The 20106-nt window shown below is 38.6% G+C and overlaps 1 long non-coding RNA gene across 2 annotated transcripts in view; it reads right to left on the bottom strand.

Annotated features, from left to right (window-relative positions):
- The window catches only part of LOC123785941 (uncharacterized), a 57492-nt gene that overhangs the window by 19898 nt on the left and 17488 nt on the right, over window positions 1–20106 (bottom strand). For both annotated transcript variants that reach the window (XR_006777825.2, XR_006777826.2), the window contains exon 4: window positions 8672–8719. This is a non-coding gene — a long non-coding RNA (uncharacterized LOC123785941). The remainder of the gene's footprint in view (window positions 1–8671; window positions 8720–20106) is intronic.

The following is a 20106-nucleotide window of genomic DNA, read 5'->3' on the forward strand; positions in this document are numbered from 1 at the left end:
TAGCAATAAATTTAACCAAGAAGCAGCAAAACTTACTGACTGAAAATTAAAAACACTGCTGAAAGAAGTTACAGAAGACTTAAATAAATGGAAAGATATCTCATATTTATGGATTGATAGACTTGCTATTATGAGGATGACAGTATTTCTCAAAGTGATCTACAGATTCAATGCAATCCCTATCAAAATCCCAAGCCTTTTTTGAAGAAATAGAAAAGCCAATCCTCAAATTCATATATGGTCTCAAGGAATCCCAAATAGCCAAAACAATCTTGAAAAAAAAGGACAAAGATGGGGAACTTACTTTCCAATTTCAAAACTTACTACAATACTACAGTAATCAAAATACTGTGGTTTTGGCATAAGGAGAGAGATTTAAATCAATGAATTAGAATTCATAGTCTAGGGGCGCCTGGGTGGCACAGTGGTTAAGCGTCTGCCTTCGGCTCAGGGCGTGATCCCGGCGTTGTGGGATCGAGCCCCACATCAGGCTCCTCCGCTATGAGCCTGCTTCTTCCTCTCCCACTCCCCCTGCTTGTGTTCCCTCTCTCACTGGCTGTCTCTATCTCTGTCGAATAAATAAATAAAAATCTTTAAAAAAAAATTCATAGCCTAGAAATAAACACATATACCTACAGCAAATTGATTTTTCACAAAGGTGTCAAAACCTTTCAATGAGGGAGAGAACAGTCTCTTCAACAAATAGGTCTGGAAGAACTGGATATCCATGTGCAAAAAAATGAAGTACATTTATATACGAAAATATACAAAAATGTATTCAAAATGGTTGAAGGACCTAAATATACAAACTATAAAACTATAAACAATAGAACTCTCAAAACAGGGGCACCTGGGTGGTGCAGTTGGTTAAGCATCTGACACTTGGTTTCAGCTCAGGTCATGATCTCAGGGTTGTGAGATTGAGCCCTGTGTTGGGTTCTGCGCTCAAAGTGGAGTCGGCTTGAGATTCTTTCTCCCTCTCCCTCTATCCCTCCTGCTCGTGATCTTTCTCTCCCTCTCTAAAATAAATAAATAAATCTTTTTAAAAAATCTCTCAGAAGAAAACATAGGAGAAATCGTCATGCCTTTGTCTTAGTTAATTCAGGCTGCTACAACAGAATACCATAGACTGGGTGGCCCATACACAACCAAACACCTCTTTCTCGTAGCTGTGGAGGCTGGGAAATCCAAGATCAAGGTATGGGCAGATAAGTGGTTAGCACTCATTTTAAAAATGAGCAAAGGACTTGAACGAACTTTTCTCCAAAGAAGATACACAAACAGCCAACAAGCATATGAAAAGATGTTCAACATCATTAGTCATTAGGGAAATACAAGCTAAAACCACGATGAAATACCACTCCACACTCACTAAGTTGGCCATATTTTTTTTTATTTTTCAAAGATTTTATTTATTTATTTGACAGAGAGAGAGAGAAAGCACAAGCAGGGGGAGCAAAAGTTGGAGAGGAAGAAGCAGGTTCCACATTGAGCAGGGAGAAAACAATCCCATTTAAAAATGCACCCAAAATAACAGTAAGAATAAACTTAACCAAGGGGGTGAAAGATGTGTACTTTGAAAACTATAAAACATTGATGAAAGAAATTGAAGATGACACTAACAAATGAAAGATATATTCCATGCTCACGGATTGGAAGAACCAATATTGTTAAAATGTCCATATTACCCAAAGCGATCCACAGATTTAATGTAACACCTATCAAAATAACAACAACATTTTTTTGTAGATCTAGAACAAATAATTTTAAAACTTGTATGGAGCCACAGAAGACCCCAAATAGCCAAAGCAATCTTGAAAAAGAAAAACAAAACCGGAGGTATCTCAATCCCAGATTTCAAGATTTACCACAAAGTTGTAGTAATCAAAACACCAGTACGGTACTGGCACAAAAAATATACACATAGATCAAGGGACAGAATAGAGAGCCTAGAAATAAACTCATGATTATATGGTCAGTTAATCTTCCACTAAGTATGCAAGAATATGCAATGAGAGAAAGACAGTCTCCTCAACAAATGGTGCTGAGAGAAGAAAAACAACTACTACTCATCGAATTAAAAAATGGGCTAGAAGACATGAACAGACATTTTCCTTTTTCTTTTTTTTAAGATTTTATTTATTTATTTGAGAGAGCGAGAAAGAATAAGAGAGGGGGCGGGGAGAGGGAGAAGCAGGCTCCCTGATGAGCAGCAAGAAGCCTGCCGAGACAGGGCTTGATCCCAGGACCCCGGGATCATAACCTGAGCTGAAGGCAGACTCTTTTTTTTTTTTTTTTTTAGAATTGCTATGATAGAACTTTAATATTTATATATTCAAATAAAAACATTTTTAAAAGAAGAATTAACCATGCTTATATTGAAGCATGTAGTTAAAACCATCTCTAAAATTCAGTTTTTTTTTTTTTTTATTAATAATGATTTTTTATTATATTATGTTAGTCACCATACAGTACATCCCCGGTTTTCGATGTAAGGCTCGATGATTCATTAGTTGTGTATAACACCCAGTGCACCATGCAATACGTGCCCTCCTTACTACCCATCACCGGTCTATCCCATTCCCCCACCCCCCTCCCCTCTGTAGCCCTCAGTTTGTTTCTCATAGTCCATAGTCTCTCATGTTTCATTCCCCCTTCTGATTACCCCCCCTTTCTTTATCCCTTTCTTCCCCTACTGATCATTCTAGTTCTTATGTTCCATAGATGAGAGAAATCATATGATAGTTGTCTTTCTCCGCTTGACTTATTTCACTAAGCATTATCTCCTCCAGTGTGAAGGCAGACTCTTAACTGACTGAGCCACCCAGGCACCCCTGAACAGACATTTTTCCAAAGAAGATATATAGATGGCCAACAGACCCATGAAAAGATGCTCAACGTCACTCACTATCAGGGAAACGCAAATCGAATCCACAATGAGGTATCAACTCACACCTGTCAAAATGGCTAAAATCAAAAACACAAGAAACAAGTGCTGGTGAGGATGTGAAGAAAAAGTGACCCTCGTGCAATGTCGGTGGGAATGCAAACTGGTGCAGCCACTGTGGAAAACAATATGGATCTTCCTTAGAAAATTAAAAATAGAACTTCCATATGATCCAGTAATTCCACCACTGTGTATTTACCCAAAGAATATAAAAACACTAATTTGAAAGGATATATGGACCCCTATGTTTACTGCAGAATTATTTACAATAGTGAAGTTATGGAAGCAGCCTAAGTGTCTGTCTGCCATTTGCAACATGGTTGGATCTAGAGTGTATTATGCTAAGTGAAATAAGTCAGTCAGAGAAAGACAAATGCCATATGATCACAGTAAAATTTAAGAAATTTAGGAAACAAAACAAATGAACAAAGAAAAAAAAAAAAGAGACAAACCAAAAAAACAGACCCTTGACTACAGGGAACAAACTGATGGCTACCAGAGGAGAGGTGGGTGAGGAGATGAGTGAAGTGGGTGAAGGGGATTGGGAGTGTACTTGTGATGAGCACTGGATAATGTGTGGAATTCTTGAGTCATTTGTACTAATTGTACTAATATAACACTGTATGTTAACTATAGTAGGATTAAAATAATAAATATGTTTAAAAATGGCTATTAATTTTGTTACGTGAATCTTACCTCAATTTAAAAAAACCTTTCAGGCAAACATATGAGGTAAGAGATGCTAAAGTAGATGGGAGGACATGCTGGATGCCATTAGATGTCTGTAGTTCTGCAGTTGTTTGTTGAGTATATGGCTCCTCGTCTTTGGGGATGTCCAGACAGAGCGTTATGCAAGGGGAGATGGCTCAGACATATTCAAGTGGAAACACAAACAAGAACATTGTGTTTTGTAAAGTTCAAAGGACAATATTTCTCTCTGAGATAAATAAAGGCTGTAATGTTGTAAGAACCTTGGGACATTTATAACTAAAGTTCCAGAGGAAGAAAAAGGAAGAAGCAATCATGTCTTTCAAGGGAAAGTCCAAACTAGCCCAACTAGTTCAGAAGGCAACTTTCAGTGAGTATTGGTTATACAGCTCGTTTCCTCCAATCTTGAGGGTTTCAGCAGTAGGGATCCTTGGGCGGTCTGGTTTGGGTACTTCTCCCCTTGTGTTATGCTGCTCAAAATACCAAGTCCCTGATTGCACAACATTGTGAATGTACTTGATGTTACTGAACTGTGCACTTAAAAATGGTTAAAATGACAGGGTTCCTGGGTGGCATGGTCGTTGAATGTTGAACTCTTTGTTTCAACTCAGGTGGTAATCTCAGGGTCATGAGATCAAGCCCTGTGTCGGGCCCTCTCTCTCCCCCTCTGCCCCTCCCCTCACTCACATGCTCTCTCTCAAATAAATAAATAAATCATAAAAAATGTAAAAAATGGTTAAAATAATAAATTTTATGTTATATATATATGTATATATATATATATATACACACACACAATAAAGAAAAAATTAACAATAATCTTAATATAGCCGAATACTGAAAATTTCAGTAGAGTAATTTTAGAGCAATGAAACATAAATATATAGCTTTTAATCTTTTTAGGGATTAAATGATACATGATAATATATAGACTTAAATAAATCTGATCAAGTTAAATAAAATTGATGCAACAATGTTTGACTTTGGGAGTAACAGAGATAGACAAACAGAGTTACAGAAACACAGGTCACCAGACCTTGACATTTCTTTTTTCCTCCAGTGAAGAAAATACTTTTTTTCAGGTGTTGTCAGTTTCAGTACTGGGCACTGAAAGGACTTTTAAACGTATCATTTCTAGCACAAAGCAGTATTTTCATCAAACTAACTTACATTAGTATAATGGCTTATATTGGTAATACAGGGAAAAATATTCCTTGATATTATATCTGTAAGATTTGCTTCAAAAAACCGTGCAGCCTGGAGGAAATGGAGAAGTATCTAGATAAGTCAGAATAGCCATGTATTAATCATTGTTGAGAATTAGTTAGAGTTTATGGAGATTAATGTATTGTTCTTTCCACTTTTGTATATGTTTAAGTTCTCCACAGTAAGAATTTTTATTAAATCTTTAAAAAAAAAAGAGTTTCAGAACAGAAAGTGTAGCTGGTCTAGTTTTGTCTCATGCTCACCCCTTGACTACACAAGGAGGTGAGAGGTAAGTGTAGGGGGAAACCCTAGGGGGCTCATTTGGTTTCTGTACCAGGGGAGCACTTGGATTTACTATCCTGTCAGTGAGACACAGGTAATTTCTCCCTCTCCCTCTGCCCCTCACCACCACACACTCCCTTTCTCTCTCAAATAAATAAATAATTACTTAAAAAAAAAAAGAAGTCACCATGCTTTGCTATTTGCTTGCCACCGTCCTAGTTTACACACCCTGTCCCAGTATAATGTAGTATTTATATCACTTTTCACTCTTAAAATGGTCACAGTTTGGGGGCGCCTGGGTGGCTCACTCAGTTAAGTACCTGCCTTCAGCTCAGGTCATGATCTCAGGGTCCTGGGACTGAGACCCGCATCGGGCTCCCTGTTCAGTGGGGAGCCTGCTTCTCTCTCTCCCTCTGTCCCTCCTCCCGAGACCTCTCATGCTCTCTGTCTCTCAAATAAATAAATAAAATCTTTTTTAAAAAAAACCCCACAGATTACTGAGCCCCACCTTGAGAGTTTCTAATTCAATATGTCTGGGGTGGGGTCCCAAGAACTTGCACTGTTAACAAGTTCCCAGGTGAGATGTTGCTGCTTTTGGTTCCAGGGACCACAATTTATGAACCTCTGCTTTAGAGCACTGTGTCCAAATCTGACAACATCTCAGCCTCACCTATAGAACTGTAAAAAAATATTGCAGGGGGGTGCCTGGGTGGCTCAGTTGTTAAGCATCTGCCTTCAGCTCAGGGCGTGATCCTGGCGTTCTGGGATCGAGCCCCACATCTGGCTCCTCCGCTGGGAGCCTGCTTCTTCCTCTCTCACTCCCCCTTCCTGTGTTCCCTCTCTCACTGGCTGTCTCTCTCTCTGTCAAATAAATAAATAAAATTAAAAAAAAATATTGCAGGCCCATAGATTTAGACACTCTGAGAGTGGAATTTAAGAATCTGTATTTTTAATAGATTTCATAGGTATTATTTCTTATGTGGTCCTGACACAATTTTTTGGATAGGCATTTGGGGACCATTGTAATAGTCTGTGGGCACTGATTAGCCAGAGTAGCAAAGTGACAGAAGAGCCTAACACGTTTCTTCCCAATGTGACAGAAACAGCCCTGAAAAAAGAGTGCCTTCCCACTGGTTAAAAGATTATGGGGGCACCTGGGTGGCTCAGTGGATTAAGCATCTGCCTTCAGCTCAGGTCATGATCCTGGGGTCCTGGGGCCGAGCCCCTTGTTGGGGTCCCTGCTCAGTGGGGGGAGCCTGCTTCTCCCTCTCCCTCTGACCCTCCTCACACACTCATGTGTGCCGCATGCTCTCTCTCTCACTCTCTCAAATAAATAAAATGAAATCTTTTAAAAAAAATCATGTAAGTGAAGATGAACATAACTTTACACAAATATTCAGGAAGAATTGATCCTTGCTTGTAATTAAAAAATTTAAAACCACCAATGTCCATCTCTTAAATGAACAAAACATTAAAATAATTTAATAGATTAGAGACATTATTTTTTTTTAAAGATTTTATTTATTTATGTGACAGATAGACAGCCAGCGAGAGAGGGAACACAGCAGGGGGAGTGGGAGAGGAAGAAGCAGGCTCCCAGCGGAGGAGCCTGATGTGGGACTCGATCCCGGAATGCCAGGATCACGCCCTGAGCTGAAGGCAGACACTTAACGACTGCGCTACCCAGGCGCCCCAGATTAGAGACATTATTAAAATAATGTAATAGATTAATTTAATTAGATTAGGGGCAAGATGCTGTTGGCATGGTACACTGATAAGCTCTTTCTGAAAAGTGATTTGGCAATCTCCATCAAGAACCAGAAAATGTTTGATTTCGTCATTTTGATTCAGTTACCTTTGACTCAATAATCTCACTTCTGGGAATCAGTCCAAAAAAATAATTCATAATATATTTAAATACAATAAATCATATTAAAATTATATAAAATACATTAAATTACTACAAATAAATACATAAAAACATTATTGTAATAGTAAAATACTAGAAGCAATCAAAATATCTAAAAATAGAATATTGATTAAGTAAATATATGCACTTAATGAAATATTATAAAGCAATTTAAATGACTGGTTATTTATTCATTAAAGCAAAAAATAAAATAGTTGTCAAATTGTCCCCAAAGGGTTAAACTAATTTGTACCCTTCCCAACATTGTATCTGTATGCCAATGACAATGCATATTATCATTTTTTAAAAGTTGTCAGTGGTAGGAGTGCCTGGGTGGCATAGTTGGGTTAAGTATTCAACTCTTGCTTGGTTTTGGCTCCGGTCATGATCTCAGCATCCTGATCTCAGGGTCATGGGACCAAGCCCCAAGTCGAGCCCCACACAGGGCTCTGCACTCAGCCTGCAGTCTGAGTGGGATCCTCTCCCTTTCCCCTCCCTCCACACTCGCTCTCTCTCTCAAATAAATAAATCCTTAAAAAAAAAATAGTTGTCAGCGGTATCATGTGTTGTTTTATATATTACTTTCATGATGGAAAAATGGTAAAATTATACTTTTAAAAGATTATGTCAATTAGGGAGGGATGTATATATATGTCATCGTTGAATATCCGTGTTTTTATTTCTTTTCACTTCTATAATTTTATGTGGCTTAAATTCTGAATTGGGTTAATTCAGGATAGTTTTTGTCCTTAAAAGGAACTATTCATTGAGGGTCTAATGCTATCTAATATTTTTCCTCTTACTTAATCCTATATATTTCATTCACTTAATCCTGATTATCCACGAAGAAAGAATTCTCGTTTGTGTATATTTGTATTCGTCTAAATAAGGAATCATATTTAAAATAGATCATGACATTGGAGGGGGCCCTGAACACTGGGACTTGGCTGGCATGCAGACCCCCCCTTGCTGCTTGGCACACGGTGGTTGCTTAATAAATGTAAGTTTTATTGTTAAAAAAATCAAATCAAATAAATAAAATAAAAGAGATCATGAGCCAGAGCGCCTAGGTAGCTCAGTATGTTGAGCATCTGCTTAGGCTCAGGTCATGATCCCAGGGTTTTGAGATGGGCCTGAATTGGGCTCCCTGCTCAGCATGGAGTCTGCTTCTCCCTCTCTCTCTGCCCCTCCCCCTGGCTCATGCTCTCAATCTCTCACATGAATAAGTTTTAAAATCTTAAAAAAAAAACCAACAACCCCCCCCCAATATTCTGAGCCTTTAAAATATTCTAATATTTAGTTCCAGTAATTATATTTCAGAAAACAAATGCTAGGGTTATAATCCAAAATGATGATAGTATTTCAAAAGTATCAAATAATTGAGAAAATTTTAGAAAATTTTATTTATAAGGTGTTTAAGAACATGGGAAAATGTTATATTAAGTAGAAAAGCAGGAGATTAAGCTTGAATATTTATTATAATCATAACTATGCAAAATAAATTTATCATGATCATAACTATGTAAAGCAAGCATTTCAAATACTGCAAAATTTCTAAAATGTTAGCCTGGTTATACCCAAAGCATGAGAGAATAATTTTCTTTTTTCTCTTTACTCACTTGTATCTTCCAAATTCCTTTTAGAGTGAGCATGCATTACTTTTATATCTAGAAAAATAAAAATACATAGAGACTACTTTAGTTGAAATTCACAGAAACACAACTCAAATTAATTTAAGCCAAAAAGGGAAAGGATTTGAACAGAGAGGGAGAGGAGGGAAAGAGAAGTTCATGGAAGGATTTGGTTTCAAGCCCAGGTGGAAATTATATCTACAAGTCTCTCTCTTCCACCCTCTCCCCAAATCTCAGCTCAGCCTCCTCTGTGTAGTGACCTCATTTTCTTCCCTCTTCCAGACTGCCAGAGAATTAGGTTGCCCACAGCTCTAGGCTTACAGCATCTGCTTTAGGAATCTCATTGCAAAGAGACCTGTCTCCCCCAATGTCTACATATCAAACCCTGTGAGGGACTCACAGTCTCTGTGTGGGTCTCATGCCCACCTCTATATTCATCACCATATCTGAGGAATGCAGGATTAAGATTGGGTGGGCTTCTGGCATGTGCCCATATCTGTTCCAGAAGAAAGAATCTGGTACTGCAAGAAAGAAATAGCATGATGGCCATCCAAATTAAGGAAGGTATCGGGCAGCACTTATGCTATCACAGTTCACTGTTATCATTCACACTTTTGCCTTTCTGAAAGGCAAATTCCAAAAATGTCCCACCCTGAATTTAACGTAACAGCCCCACGTACTGTTCACCTCGCAACAAGACAACGTAAGGTCTCATCCAGTGACTACCTCGTCTTTAAGTCTAGTATTTCTGGGCCATAGGCTTTCCTCCTGGTCAGGTGGAAAGGGGCCTCCTCCTGGACCTACAATAGAAATAGCATCCCAATTGCTTCCCTTGCAGTGAAGTAAGTTCTTCAGTGATTCAACCTTGCTGCCCCTAGATCTGCACATGTGGGAAACAAGTCTCCCTTCCCTGTCATGTTCTAGGATGGCAGCGCCTTAGCACCCAACTTCTTGTTGCTCTCATTATGGAGCCTGGGTATTGCTTTAGGCTTTGAACGGTCAAGGGCTTTGTTTCCAAGTTGGGTTTTTCTGGCAATACGATCCTCTTCAGATCTCAGCTGGTTTTTTGCCAATTTCGTATGTGGAGATTTCATAAACTAAGCACCAATACCAGAAATATTGCCTTGTCCCCATAGTTTCATTTTCTTAGCAACAGATCTCAGCTTTGCCCACCCTGTGGGCTCTCTCCCATGATGGTTAACCTGCCCCTAGTCTGCCATGGGCATGACTTCTAATTATACTTGGCAGGGAAGAGCACAGCTGTATAAGAGGAAGGGGCAATGGAGACAAGGTTCCCTAATTTTTACCGAGTCTCTGGTGTGTTTCCTGCCTCATGCTTTTGTATTAATTTTAGATTGAGACACAGGGTTCAGCTTTTTCAACTCAGCAAGAATTATTATTTGACTCTCAGTGGTCCTGGAATGCTGGCTAGAGGCAGAAGGGGTCTCTCCGTTGGCTGTTGCCTTCGTGCTTTCAGACAGGTGAGCGTGGATTCAAGCTTGTCCCTTCCTCTTAGCCCAGCGGGGTTCTTCCTTGCTCCTCCACGTTCGCGCGATCCTGGTGTGTCCGTATGTCCACAGAAACAGGGCGCCTTTTTTGATTGGACCGGGTCATGTGCCCACCTCCGATCGCACAGGGCCGACTGGAGAGACGCAGGAGGGCTAGACATCCATGCTGAGGCCGACTAGGAGCTACCATTTTACCTTTATTTTTAAAAGAAGTTAACACTTCGTATAAAAATTAGCCAATTTAAAACTGAAAATGTATGAGTAGAAAAGATTCTTAGGATCACACCCTCATGCTTAAAAATTGCAGGGTGATCTCAAACAGAATGAGAAAGAGCCGGAACCAGAGAACGAGGAAAACAGAAGACTTTGCCACCCCGCTTCACAACCTCAGAAAGGCAAGAGACGCTGCTGTAAATTCTCAGCGACTTCCTTCTCTTTGCACAACCGACAGCTCCCGCATGTTTGACGGGTACAGCCTACATTTCAAAAGCACTTTTATTTAAAAGGTGCATCTGTCAGTGCGTGATCCATCATTCTCATCTACATATGTTTTGTGTTTATAAAATATTCTGTTATTAAAATCTTCTAGCTTTATATTAGCATTTAGTGACTTCCTATACTGACAACCCAGAGGATTTCCTCTTCAGTGGAGAGCCCTCTGTCATTTTTGAACCTCCTCACCCGGAAGCTCTTTCGGTTCCAGCCTTTTTGGTTTTGCATCTTGCTTCTATGCCTTGTTTTCCCCCATAGTCCCGAATCCAATCTGGCTCCCTGGACTTGTGGGTCTGCCCCTCTTATTCATGGAGATAGACTGGAAAATATAAATTCAACATTCTGCTAATTTAAAATATATAATCTTTTTATTGTGGAGCAATTTTAGATTTACAGAAAAGTCACAAAGGTATCATGGAGAGTCCCTGTATGTCCTTCATCCAATGTCACCTAACGTTAGCATCTTACCTAGCCAGGGTGCATTTGTCAGAACTAGGAAATTAACAGTGGTACGGTACTATTAACTAAACTCCAGGCCGTATATGGATTTCACCAGTTTTCTACTACTGTTCTTTTCTATTCCAGGATCAAATCCAGGATAGCACATTGCATTTAATCTGCTAAATTTTAGAACAAGATATTTTTCAAGTCCTTTCCAGTTAAACTATGACAATTATGAGGAATGTGGCATTTTAATATTTAAGATAAAATATTCATCAGCAAAAACAACACAAGTTGTCAAGATGCCACTTGTTCTGTGATTATGAGCTCCTCTAGGGAAGAGTCTCTATTATTTGTTTGGCATGTTTTAGCTATTTATAGTTTCATACATTCACTTCAGGATGTAGTTTTCACAGCAATAAGAGTTGAGAAAAGTTAAAGAAAATTTAAAACATTCTAACTTAGTAGAAAAACTTTAATTCTTCCTAATGGAGTAGAGTTGGGATTTTATTCCAGTGACATGCTACAAAGGTAGTGGGAATATAATTTCTGAGTACATTACGGATCGGTTCCAATCATCATAGTGTAAGCCAGAGAAACCACAAAAGACCACAGAAACCGATTCCTGTCCAACCAACCTCTCTGGGGGGAAAAGCATGTCAACAAAACCCAAAAGTTCTCACTAGGAAAAGAAAGCTCTCTCCAGGAGTAATATCTGGAATAATTTGGAGGAAAGTTAAAGTGGCTATGCAATTTTACACAAAGATCTTTAGACCTATAGAAGCTATCTTGACAGAAGAACTTTTAAAAAAATTTGCATGTGTCTTTCATTTTAAGCGAACAATTTCATGGGTATTATAACAAAAGAGCTATAAAGAATTCAACTTGAAGTCAATTCAAGGACTTTTCTAACCCAAGAGAAATACAGAACTTTGCTAAGTATATATTCCATCAAGTTCCTGCCACAATTAGTAGTTATTTTCAGCACAGCAATCACATGTAAAACTCCTGTAGAATCTCTTCCTCCATCCCAGAAAAAAAGATTCAAGACTTATTTAAATTATTTTGTAAAACTTAAAGAAAGCAAAGACAGGTGAGAAAAGCAAAGGGAAATAACAAAATATTTTGCCAAGCATTAGCCTATAAGTTAAGAAGGCAAATAGGATATTATGTATTTAGATTTTTGTTTAGCAATTTGTATTCTGGAAGAATAGGGAATATAGTAATTTAGCTAATTAACTTATGAAAGAAAGAAAAACTGAACATTTACATAGCATCTTACTGCTTCTTACTTATTTCTCATTATAATATATTGAATAGTTAAGGGGCAACGTATAATTTAGTCACAGTGGCCATGGGTGCTGGCACAACGTATACAATGCCTGCCTAATTGTCCTCTGAAGCCACTTCAAACGTAACCACCTCCGTGAAGTGTTCAGATTACTTCCAGGCCCTCCATCAAAGAAGAATCTGCCCTCTTCCTTCTGTGCTTCCAAGATATGTGACCAATTTTACATACTTCTTTGATAGCACTTATCACATTGTCACCTATTTTAGGAGTACCATCTTATCCAATATTTTATCTTCATAGGTAAGTGGCAGTGTTATAGGCTGAGTTGCTTCTTTCCTTCTTCCTCCAATTCATCTGTTGAAGCCCTTACCCCCAGTTACTCAAAATGTGATTGTGTTTGGAGATGGGATCTTTAAACAGGTGATTTAGTTCAAGTGAGGTCTTTGGGGTGGAGCCTAATCCAATCTGTCTTTATAAGAAAGTTGTGCATGCAGAGAGACATAGGGCTGAGCATGCACACAGGAAAGACCCCATGAGGACATAGCAAGAAGGCTGCCATCTGCAAGGCAAGGGGAAAGGGCTCAGAAGAAACCACACCTGCTGACATCTTGATCTTAGACTTCCAGCCTCCTGAAATGTGAGAAAATGAATTTCTATTTAAATAATCCAGTCTATGGTATACTGCTAGCCCTAGCAGACTAGTACAGATTGTCACGGGTGAATGATATATAGTGAGTGCCTTAAAAAATGGTAGTTAGCATGTATAATCAGTAGTTATTATTTATATATATACTTCTTCTATATATATTATTCATGCATATGCTTAGCAAGTTTTAGGAATTTATGTGTGTCTGTATTCATGTCTCCTTTAGGGTTGCCTTTAGGTTCTATGGGTGTCTGTTTGTGCATTAGGCAGCTGAGTGAATTATTTTTCTAAAGCTTTGCATTCAAGAAATTTGGAAAGTATGCTTAGTCACTACAAAGACTTCTATCATGGATAAAATGGATTCTCTAAGGTTAATAATTTTGTTCTACAACTCAATTGTACAAACATTTTATTCAAGCAAAGGACACATAAGTTTTTCAAGACTCAGATTAATTCAGGAGATAAGTAGCTCTGGATTTAATTTAATTTTTCCAATTTTTTTCATAAATTTTTATTTTTTTCAAAATTAGTTTTTCATAAGACAGATGGTGAGGAAGTAAAGTAATAGTCAATAATTTTTGATAAAACCATAAGAACAAAAATCCACAGGAAAACTGGGTCATAAAACTTCAGGTCTTGGCCTGTACAATTTGTGGACCCAAGGAAAATGTAAATGCGATTCTCAACACTGTAAGAGCTTTCACTCACTTGTCTTGAGGGCCTTGAACAATCCTTCTCCAGACTACTTGTTCTGATTTCACTTTCCACCTTGTTCCCCTTTCTGTTCTTCAGCCTCAGAAGCTTCCCTGTGGATCCTGAAACATGATGAACTAATTCCACTTGCCTGAAGGGCTGCTTTTTCCTGAGAGTCATATGATTCACCCCTTCTCCTTTATTCTGCTTTCTACTTCAATGTCAGTGATCAGGGAGGTCTTCCCTAATCATCTGGCTAAAGAACATCCCCTGTCATTCTCTGTCTCCTTACATTCCCCCTCCCCAGCATCTATTAATATCACGGCATTATGCCTTTGTTTACCTGCTTATTGGCTCTCTCCCCTCTACCAGATTTTCAGCTCCATGAGGCTTTGTTTAGAAATGTTGGACAGAAATTTGTACCATCAAACACTAAAGCCTTCAATATTCCTTAGTGATATAATGAATATTGCAATGAAGTAGTCAAACAATGCTGAAGAGATGTTTTCCACTATCGATTGAGTACATTAGGTTATCCCAGAAATCTGTTATTTTGTACTATGTAGTTGACCCCTTTGAGGGTGTCTGTTTTGCTGCGAATTTTTGTCTAGTATCTTGGAACTGCCCCTGTCCTCAGAAATGGATCCTTCATAGCTATAAGAAGAATGCTGTCCAGGAGAAATATACTGTGCACGACATATATAGTTTAAAATTCTCCAGTAGTAATATTTTTTAAAAGTAAAAAGAATAGTTAAAAGCAATTTTAATATTTTATTTAACCCACAATATCCAAAATATTATAATTTCAACATATAATAAAAATAAAAATAAATACAACTATTAATGGAATATTTCTTCTTCTTCTTCTCCTTCTTCTTCTTCTTCGTCTTCTTCTTCTTCTTCGTCGTCGTCGTCGTCTTTTTTTTTTTTTTTTTTACCAGTGTCTTCAAAATCTGATGAGTATTTTCCACTGGCAGCACATCTCAGTTCAGATGGTAAATTTTAGCAATTAAAGTAAAAATGTAGTTCCACCCAAACAGTGAAGTTGTAGGTAATGGAAATATATTTTACATTGCTTCAGTTTCAAAATTTAAACCAATAACAAGTAAAATGAAAAAATTCATTTCCTCAGTGTCCCAGCCACCTTGCAAGTGTTCAGTAGCCGCACGTGGCTGGTGGCTCTGCATTAGAGGTGCACATACCGAGAAGCAACCCTGTCTCCTGGCCATCCTTGATTGGAGCAGCAGCAGCCTGCTGATCACAGCACAGCCAATCAGATCCTCCTGCCCAAGAATTTGAATTTTGAACTGAGATACACAGAGATCAGAGACGTTTGGCTCTGAGTCCTGTTAATGGCAGAATTCCAAAGGGAAGATTTGTGAGCAGCTGTTGTCAGGGTCCCCAGAGCTTCCCTGTCTTCTGCCTTTCCAGAGGCCCGTTTGGTAGTTTAGTTCTTCTTGGATTCCATGAGAGAGCCTAATAGATTTCCAATAAGTTTTCATTTTCTCTTGAGCCAGCTCTAGCTGGTTTCTGTTACTTGTAATGACATTAACAAAAAAATAAAATGAACAAAAACTCTGAGATTTCTTTAAAAGGAGACACATAAGAGAACATAATTACACAAAAGGGTATATACATTTATGCAAAAGTGCTTTTAGTACCTTAGAAAAATCGTAATTGTCCAGAGTGTTATCAGCTCCGAACAGAATGGAGCACTGTGTAGATAATTCAAAACAGTAAATTGTTACAAAAAGAGCATCTATTTGATTTTGGAATGCATTTGTGTGAATTGGGGGTGGGGATGAGGGCAGAGCAGAAATAAGATACAGCTTCCTGATTGTTTTAGGGAGAATTTAATCAGCATGAATTCTCTAAGAATGACGTTGATCACACAGCAGGTGCTTGATAAATGCATGTTGATTAATTGACTTAGAATACACCAGCTGTCGATGAAAGAATGTGATCCACAATCAAACCATTTGACAGAAGAAAGCCAGGATGGCTTTTAAAATTAGTAACAACATGGAATTCTATATGCAAATAATCCCTTCTTTGGTTCCCTTCCTTGATGAGAACAAGATAATCATACTCTGCTTTGAGAGGAAGGTGTTTAGGGTTTAAGGCTGTAAACCTAGGTAAACACATTCTCCATTATTTGTTCCCAGTTTTCATTAAGAATTTGGAAAGCCTTTCGGTTACATATATGAAGTCTGTGTGTGGGTTTGTGTGGAAGGGGTTTGGAGGCTGAGGCAGTGGAATGCAATCATAAATGATCTCTCCTGATCATGGGGAGCTTTGATTTTTATCTCTTAGCATCAGATAATCAATATTTAAATTTTACAGCGTAGAAAAAAAAAGTAAAAAAGAGTTTCAGAATAACAGGTTTAAATGGGTGGAGGTGAATCTAATTAATCTAGCAGAGTAAAATTACCATACTGGTTATACTCTCCTATAACTACTAGTTTACAGAAAGTATCAGAAATAAGAATACACACGGGGACACAATCACCCAAATCCAGAATATGGAAAATTCTACAGAACAAATGACCTGGCTTTTTAAACAAATAAATAGTCTATAATTATGTTGTAAATGTCACAACTACTGGAGGCTAGTGCCACCTCTGGTAGAACACTGTTTTACTCTAAGTTCCCGACATACAAATTCCTAGGGGGAAGTTGCACGCAGAAGTTTACTAGAGAGATACCTCTGAGGAAGTGAGGAAGATAGGACTGGACAGTGGAAAAGCTGACCTAGTGAAGTTTCAGCTGAGGCCTCAGTCATCCTATGGGGAGTTCTGGAGCAGGAATGACTCTCTGGAGTTGTCCCAAATTTGAGCAAATTTTCTTCCTGGAATTCATCTAACAATTATAGTTGCACATTTGCATACAGATACCAGGGTGTTCTTTGCAGCATTGTTTGTAAAAGCAAAATACCGGAAACCACCTAAATATCCATCAATAGGGGACTAATAAATAAATTATGATACAATTCTAAAGGCTGGTATACTATGCAGTCATTATGAAAGAATGATTTAAAAAATTATCATTTTAAAATCTCAGTGTAGGGGAGGGACATCTGGGTGGCTCAGTCGGTTAAGCATCTGCCTTTAGCTTAGGTCATGATCCCAGGGTCCTGGGATCAAGTCCCACATCAGGCTCCTTGCTCAGCTGGGAGCCTACTTCTCCATCTGCCTGCCGCTCCCCCTGCTTGTGCATGCTCTCTCTCCCTCCCCCCCCAAACAAATAAATAAATAAAATCTTAAAAAAAAAAAATCTCGGTTTAGGGGAGCCTGGATGGCTCAGTCCATTAAGCATCTGCCTTCGGCTCAGGTCATGTTTTCAGAGTCCTGGGACTTCTGCTCACTTCACGCTCACTTCTTGGCAAGGAGTCTGCTTCTCCCTCTCCCTCTGTCCCTCCTCACCCCCCCCCCCGCCCCCGCCACCACCTTGTGCTCTCTTTCTCTCTCTCAAATGAATAAACAAAATGTTTAAGTAAATGAATAAATAAATAAATAAAACCTCAGTGTAACGGATTCAAGCAAGGGTCATCAAGAGATGCTAAAACCATCAAGTCAAAGGTGATTGGGGAACAGGAGATTTACATTGTCTTGAAGAGTCACCCCATAGACTTTTTTACAAAGGGGAAGGATACCTTTGCACTGGAGAAATTCTAGCTGCTACCATCTGAAGAAGATGATCATTAGCATCATCACCAATGAGATGAACTGGCATTTTGTGTCTTCTGATGTGATGCGATGGGAAGTGCATACTTCTACTGGATATTCTTACAAAAAATGTTTAATCTTCAGAATCTAATCATGATGAAGGACTTAGATAAATCCAGAATGTAGGGCATTCTTCTACAGAGCAATTGCCTGTACTCTGCAAAAGTGTCAAATGTACTGAACACCCTCTCTCCCCCATCCAAAAAAAAGCAAGGAACAACAAAGGAGACTAAAGAGGTATTTCTGTTACATGTAATGAATGAGCTTGATCGAATTCTAGATAGAAAGAAGCTACAAAGGACATTTTGGGGGATAACTGGGGAAATCTGGATATGGGTCATGTCACAGTATGTTAATATTAAATTCCTTGGGTCTGATAATGGGATCGCGGTTTTGTAAGAAAATGTCCTTGTTGTAGGAGAAAATGCAAGTGGTGAATTGTCAAGCTGTCTGCAATGTGCTTCCAAATGACTCAGCAAAAACAAAAGCGAAATAAAGCAAATGTGGCAATTTTTTAACCATTTATGAATCTAGATAAAAGATGTGCAGACATTTATTGTACTATTTTTTTCAGCTTTTTTTGTAGGTTTGACATTTTTGAAAATAAACTTTTGGGGAAAAGAGAGTAACAGAGCTCTAGGTACTGATTGTTATGTTATTATCATTGAAGCCAAGATTTTCAGCCTAAGTGAAAAGAGATAGAAATATAAAATCAAACCAGCCAAGTAAAACTGGTATTTTAAATCTGAGCAGTCTTTTTTTTTTTTACATGATCTCTAAGGGTCCCTGTGGAGAGGAAAATGAAATCTTAGTATCTAATATTTCTATCAACAATATTTACGTAGTTACAATATTTACATTGTTGTTATTGTCAGTAGTTTTCAATTTTTAGAAGCAGCCTATGAAACAAACAGGGAAAACTTAAATATGGGTTACTAGAGAAAAAATAAATGCCAACTTTAATAGGGGCATTAATCTGCTCACCTAATGTACTGATTTACCAATAAATCAAGAGATAGCAGGAAAGGCCCCTTATTTAGAACTAGGGAAGTAACCACTAAAAAACCTTGAAACAGAAACAATTAAAAGTGGTTCCTTTTGGGAAATCGAATTAGGGGTGGGAGAGGATGGGGCAGTAGACAATGGTTTTCATTAAAAGCCCTATTATATTATTGATTTTTCCCATGTGTGATTATCGAGTTTTTAAAAGAAGAAAATTTTAATAAAGCAAGGGGAATGGCCTACAATTCATAGTGCCTGTACCAGCATAATAAAAACCTGATGTTTAAATGTTATCAGTTTCACAGCTTCCAGGGTAGAGTTGGTTACTGGAGGATAAACAAGCATCCACAGCAGAGGAGGAGGGGGGAGGGGCTGGGAGAGAGGGGAAAGGGAGAGGGAGAGAGAAGCTTTATTGAAATAGAAGGTTTGGCTGTCAGAGTAATTTTGAGTATTAATCATATTATTCTCTATCCAGTGGTGTCCCAGCAACTAGAAACTTGAGCCAAAGCCCTGGGGAAGGATGGCTATTAATTTCGAAAAGAGTGAAATCCCTGGAGCCTCTGAAGGTGTGAGCTGTGCAAAGCAGCTGTGCTCTGTAGACATCTGGAGGTGGGAGGGAACACTGCTCTCTTCTCAGCAGGCTAGGAAGGCTGCACAGGCCCCTGGAGGGATCCTCCTGGGCACCACTGGACTCCTTGCAGAAGCACATGCAGTGCCTGGTGAGGCTTGAGAGAGAGATGGGGTCTTGCATTGCTGTGAGTGTAGGCTAAGCTAGAAAAACACTGTTTTCCTAATGTTATTATAAGCCATGGTAGCCAGAGCCATGTGTGGCCTATAAAAACATGATCAGCACAACTGATTTTATAGCAAAAAGCATTAAGGGAGACAAACAACATTATAGCGTGATTGAAGATACATTAAAAAGGGAAGCATAAATGCTATAATGGTAAATCTCAGATATAATCCAACAATAAAATAGAGTTTTGAATTGACAGAGATGCAAGGATAAACCCTTCTGGTTGCAGCATCATGGGAGCGAACACAGGCCTAGATTATACCATTGTTCCCTATTATCTGTTGCTCTGCCTATAAATGGATTGTGTTCACCACTGCATGGCCGTCAAGTTTAGCCTTATGACTTGCTTTGTCTGTGGAATGTATGTGGAAGTGATGTATGCCCCCCCATCTGAGCAGAAGCTTTAAGAAACATCCCAGGGTTTAGCCATGAACCAGTGTGTCTCATATAGAGGGCTGCTCCTTCAGTCTACAACCCAGAATGAAGATCCCAGAACAGAGCTTAGCCAATATGTGCGGTGATTGAGTAATAAAACTTTGCTGTCATAAGCCACCGGGAGTTGGGTGGTTGTTTTTCATAACCTAGTGAAAGCTAACTAATGTATCACAATCTTCAAACCCTTTTGCTACCAACACCTAGAAAAGCTGGTTGAATTGTAACAAATATGATTTTAAATGCATGTGTAAACTCCTCCAGGACCTCTAAGTTCAGGGATACTGAAACAAACTATAAGTGTTTGAAATAATGCTGTTGCTATAAATAGCAATAAGGAAAAAAAGGAGAGAGATGCAACATAGAAAACAGAACACTAAATACATGTACCCAGTGA

Source organism: Ursus americanus, chromosome 7 (assembly GCF_024610735.1).
Source record: "Ursus americanus isolate L20-20 chromosome 7, mUrsAme1.1.p, whole genome shotgun sequence".
Taxonomy (NCBI): Eukaryota; Metazoa; Chordata; class Mammalia; order Carnivora; family Ursidae; genus Ursus; species Ursus americanus.